General features: G+C 39.1%; 1 long non-coding RNA gene across 1 annotated transcript; it reads right to left on the bottom strand.

Moving 5' to 3' along the window:
* Positions 1-1,919: 1,919 nt before the first annotated feature.
* On the bottom strand, positions 1,920-5,330 carry LOC123144249 (uncharacterized). The gene is made up of 3 exons (XR_006471349.1): positions 4,814-5,330; positions 3,737-3,864; positions 1,920-2,303 (listed from the first exon to the last, which is right to left on the bottom strand). It is a non-coding gene; the product is annotated as an uncharacterized lncRNA (long non-coding RNA).
* Positions 5,331-5,597: the final 267 nt, after the last annotated feature.

Below are 5,597 nucleotides of genomic sequence, written 5' to 3'. Positions count from 1 at the left end.
TGTCAACTTGAAGGTGTCTCGTCAGAAGTGATTGATGAGGGATACACAAGAAAAGTATTTTGATTAAGAACATGGTTAATACAAAGACGTAATATGTACCAAAAACAGGAACGCATGTCATATTCACAGGTATAATATGTTAACTAAGCAGATGCAATTTACCCTAATTAGAAGCACTAGTCGTCAACCCGTGCATTCGCACGGCTAGTCAATAAGTTGTATGTAATTATTTTGTTGAATGAAAACATATAGCATGAAGGGGAAAAGAGTGAAACGCCCATCCATCCAGTGAAATTGCAAGCACATATGATGTGTCTCATTTTTTTATTACTTCAATTATAAGTGACTTAAAAGGAGTCAAATAATTATTTTAACACTTTTGATTTTATTTTATTTCATTATCCTTGCTTTTATGTATATCCGATATGTGCCCGATAGGATCGATTTTTTATAATTGTTTTCAGTGATAAACTCATTCCATAATATAGAAACTTGAAGCAAGAGAACATATGTGGCCGAAAAGAGTGATTGATTAGTTGAATTTAAGTTACATGAAAGGATCCAAAGAATTTCTTCTAACATTTCAGATTTTCTTTTTTTTTCATTAACCTTGCTTCTATGTATATTGGTTATGTGCCCCACAAAACATTCCATAACATATTTTGAAGCAAGAAAACATAAGAGACCAAAAGAGAGAAGATTTATTGAAAATCAGTGTTTTGAGGCTCGTATAAACTACTTGTAGAAATATATATCAGGATGATATAAATCCCTATATAATCTGGTCGATCAATGACATTGTTTCCTATTGCACCAAAGAAGCATGACATATGAACATGGAACTATTGTAGAAAAATCATCTATTTATTAAAAAGACAGAATGCCAAATACTTGTCAGCCTATATATTCTAGACCTATGAAATAAATCATTTCTCTAGTTAGTACACAGTTTATTTAGTGCCATTCCTATAGTCATGGGATCCTTCCATCCCCTAAGGATTGTTGGGCCATCAACCATGTATCCTCGCCATGAATGGGCTCCAGCAACGACACGCGTGAGGCCGATACATGAATATCTGCAATTTTGCCACAAGCATGAACAGACAAAGAGAAAACAGAGATCAACTCTAAATAAATAGAAAAAGGAAATTATAGATCGATGAGTAGATAAAAACATTGGCGTAAATGTTGCTACAATAACCTGGTCTCCACGCATCAATGGATGGTAGTCCACACGTTCATGTGTTTGCATCACGACAAAATGAAGACCAAATGCTCATTAGAATTAATTTTAAGTTGGCTTCAAGTTGATCCTGCTTCCTAGCCCCCATAGTAGCCCGCATCAATGTTTGGCTCGTGAATTGAGTGCCCGCACCGAGAAAAATTTCTCTAGAGTTCAAGTCATACACAATTTATGCAATTAAATTAAAATGTGAAATTGAACATGTGCATCTACAATATGACAATATTCACCAGTTTTTTCATACGCCTATTGACTTATTGGATCTCAGTATGCCCTAGTTTATTATTTAACATGCCTTACTCTAAAAATAATTATTATATTTTCATCACAAAATATACTATCTTTCTCCTTTATTAACGGTGTGATTCAAAATCTTGTGTGCTTACCAAATCCACGATCTAGAACTCTGTGACATTAATATATCATGATATTTCGTGAAAACCCTGAATGGTGCGTTCTTGAAGTTTCAGAAAAATTATACATGTTGATTTGTACGGTCTACCTTTAAACGTTATTATAAAATCCTTTTTTTGTATGTCACATTCAAAGACCAATGTGTGCATCACTTTTATTTACTGTTTGCTATTTCAGATCCAGAGATAAGTATTTTTTGTCTCGGCAGCAGAATATTTGCACTCGATAGCAATCAACCACACCAATTACCTTGGAAAGAAACTAAGAAAAAGATCTGATGGACAATGTTACCATCTTTTAAGAAAATAGTAGTGGTAAAATGCATAGATGAGGCATGCATGTAACATAGTTAGGTTTCATCCATAAAAAGCTACAGAGATCAAAATGCAAATCTATTAAGAAAGAGCGGGCACCTATGGTGATTGTCAACAAAATAATAGACATGGATGATATCATCGCTGGACAAAACGGTGCGACTGTTGCCATTGTTTCTCCGGCAATAGGACATCAATCCTAGCAGCAGTCATTGGAAAAATATGGCTTATCCCTGGCCGCCATGTGTGCTTGCCGACCGCTTGTACGTCCCAATAAACAGGGTTTAACTTCAGCAGCACAATGGTGCCATCTCAGTATCCAGCCAAAAAACCTGGAGAAGATCATCATAGTTAGTTAGTTGCAGTAGTAGAGAGAGAGAGAGCTGACTTAGCGGATGTGGTCATTAAGAGGCAAACATGACAGGCTTTGCATGAAAACAATCTGGATCAACGTGCAAAGCCATTGACGAAGCTAGTCACATAGCATCGATGGATAAGACGGCACCACCATCTCGTCGACAACGTGGCAGCATGGTGTGCACTGGTCGACCCATGCGACGTCACTGCCAATCTCATCGACAACGGCAGCAATAAGAAACGGTGGCGGCGTGGCATGCACTGATAGATCCATGCAGCGGCACCACCGTCTAGTCGACAACGGCTGCTGCGTGTCATGTGTGCGCTGCTTTACCCTTTATATCAAGAACAGTAGTATATATCGACTAAAAGACGGACGCGGCTAATCTGCACCCGAGCTCAAATGAGCTCGGGTGAACAGTAAAATCGAAAAAAATTCAAAAAAATTCAAAAAATTCCAAATTTTTTTTGAGAGAAACATTGACAAAAGTTCTAAGTGCCTGCAAAAATTCGTCATGAAATCACATTCCTAGAAGGCGTGGCAAAAAAAACAAAAACAGTACTCTGAAAAAGCTACTTTCAAACGCATTTTGAAGCACTGAATTTGTTTTTTTTGCCACGCCTTACGGGAATGTGATTTCATGATGAATTTTTGCAGGCACTTAGAACTTTTGTCAATGTTTCTCTCAAAAAAAATTTGGAATTTTTTGAATTTTTTTCGATTTTTTTTTCGATTTTACTGTTCATGCGGGAGCATATGAGCTCGGGTGCAGAATGTATATATGTACCGACTAAATAAAGTAGTATACTGGTTCACAAAAAAGGTGTTATATATTGCCTTACAAAAAATGATGTATATACTGCCGTGCACAAAGAGCAGTGCACATACTACTTGGTTGTAGATGTATATAGACAAAATATAGTACAATAGTATATACTTGAAATTAGTACCTTACATACTCCCTCTGATGGTAGCATATACCACAAGGAAGATAAAAAAGGCGTCAGCTATTCTAACCAGTTCAAAAATGCAGTATAGAGTCCATGGCAAAAATGTGGTAAACACTCCATTATCACTAAGTTAGTATATACAATATCACAAAAATATTGTCCTGGTATATACTGCTTATTGACACCATACTCTGTCCCAAGCTCCCCAAGTTCACGGAAAAAACAGTAAAAAGACCGCATATTTTCAAGATTTTGCAATATAAGCTAACATTTCAAAATCCTTTCTATATACTATATGGTTGGTTTAGCACACACAGTTTAGTAAGACATCATATAGAAAATCACAAATGTATTTAGAACTGAAAGTAAATATAAGAAGCATGACCGTATTGTTGGAGATTATAAATCCATGTCATGTAGGAAAGAAATCTCAATGAAGTAGTGTGGTGGCCTTAACTATGGTTGAAGGGATAAATCTGATTGAGCAAACTATCAAATACATGCAGGTCCATATGGCTGATGCCATGAGTTCAACAGGAGCCTGAACCCCTATCTGGCGTTGATGATGAACATCCGGCACAAGCTCTGCATCGACAGCTAAAATCATAAGCCTGCTTGGTAAGAAGAAATTCTTCAAACAACACCAATCATATGGCACACACATCAGGTTGTGGAATTTCCTTATTAAGAATTCTTCAAACAACACTAATCCTATGGCACACACATCAGATTGTGGTCACATGGATGCTTTCAGATTAGTAAAAATCAAATGTCATGCTATGTCAAGCAGCTTTGAAGCCGCATTAATGATCACATCCTAAAGTGGTCCTCAAGAATCAGGATTAGATATCGATGCTCATAGTCATCGGAGCAATAGTATTTCTTTAGTGAATTAACATGCTTTTGTAGTCATCGGAGCAGTAGTATTTCTTGAGTGAATTAACATGCTTTTGCCAAAAGATGCTAATCATCCATGTGACCATGTCTCTGCACCATAAACAGATGAAGCATCAATGATCAGAAATAAATACATGGACGTGGAATTAATTACTCCTTGTGGGAATTAGGACAGACGTTTTCATGGCAAAGAAAGCTCAAGTTCTGCATATTAAATTGTAGTACACTGGGCAACAAAAAGCAATGCATTGGGTGTTATTCATGAGCGACAATTCACACAACTATACTGTAGTAAGCTAAATAGCAGTTGAGACCATGAACCATTTTTTTAACTAACTAAACCACCAATTATACAAAATTGTATTGTCCTCCACAGAATTGAATCTTATCGATCACTATGGACTATTAGTCCTAACTGAAGCACCTGTTAAGAAACTAACTAAACCACCATGATTGTAAAAAAACTATCTAAATCACCATTGCAAAGCCGAAGGACAATAGTATTGACTCGGTTCCTTGCCAAACCAAAATTTGTGTGTACTGCCCACTAACATGGCAATCCAGTGGCACTCCACCTAACACACCCGTGAATCCATTCCACCAAGTTGCATGAGAGAACTTCAGAGAAGAAAATTACCTTGCCGAGCAGCCACTTAGAACACGGACGAATTTGCTAAGCGGAGCGCGATCTTCTCTGCGTACTTCCGTGCATCAGCGGTCCGAAGAGTGGAGGGGCACAAAAGGACATTGTTGTCGCCATACGCATCGTTGCCGCAGGTAAGCAGAGCGCCTGTCGCAGACATGACGATCGGTGGGAGAGGAGGAATTGGAGCTGGAGGAAGATCAATGAATGGGACACAGTCCGCCTCACCCTTGTTCCACGACCAGCCGCATCACCACCACGCGACCGGAAGCATCCGTCACCGCATGTTGATCCAAGAGAGGACCAAGGAGAGAGATGGTCCACGGTGGCTATGGAGGTGCTGGGATGCAACAGAGGGTGAATGCGGTGAGCAGCGGCGGTGGATGGGGCAGAGCGCGGCGGCGGATGGTCGGGATCAGGGCGGCGGCGGATCCATTGCAGGCGATGGGTGGGATGGTGGGGATGAGGTTAGGGATACGGGAGGGCTATTTTTTTAGCAGATCGGGAGGAGGGCTTCTATTTCTACAACGGCGGGCGTTTTGAGTTTTTTTCGTGGTTAATCTCCACTGTAATAACTTGGTCCCATCAGATGAAGGGCTCGTAAATTCTAATTAACATGGTAATTTTTAGGGAGTCTGTAATTAGTATAGGTAGGTATAGATAGATAGATTACAATGTAGACACCATATGCAACATGCAACCACATATCACACTGCCAAGTAAGAGCAATCACCCGCGATGGTGGTGTGGGGGAATTGCGGTCATCAACTAGAGAGCT

Source organism: Triticum aestivum, chromosome 6D (genome assembly GCF_018294505.1).
Source record: "Triticum aestivum cultivar Chinese Spring chromosome 6D, IWGSC CS RefSeq v2.1, whole genome shotgun sequence".
Lineage (NCBI taxonomy): Eukaryota > Viridiplantae > Streptophyta > Magnoliopsida > Poales > Poaceae > Triticum > Triticum aestivum.
The sequence above is the reverse complement of the archived record's forward strand: the minus strand, read 5'-3'. Positions and strand labels throughout refer to the sequence as shown.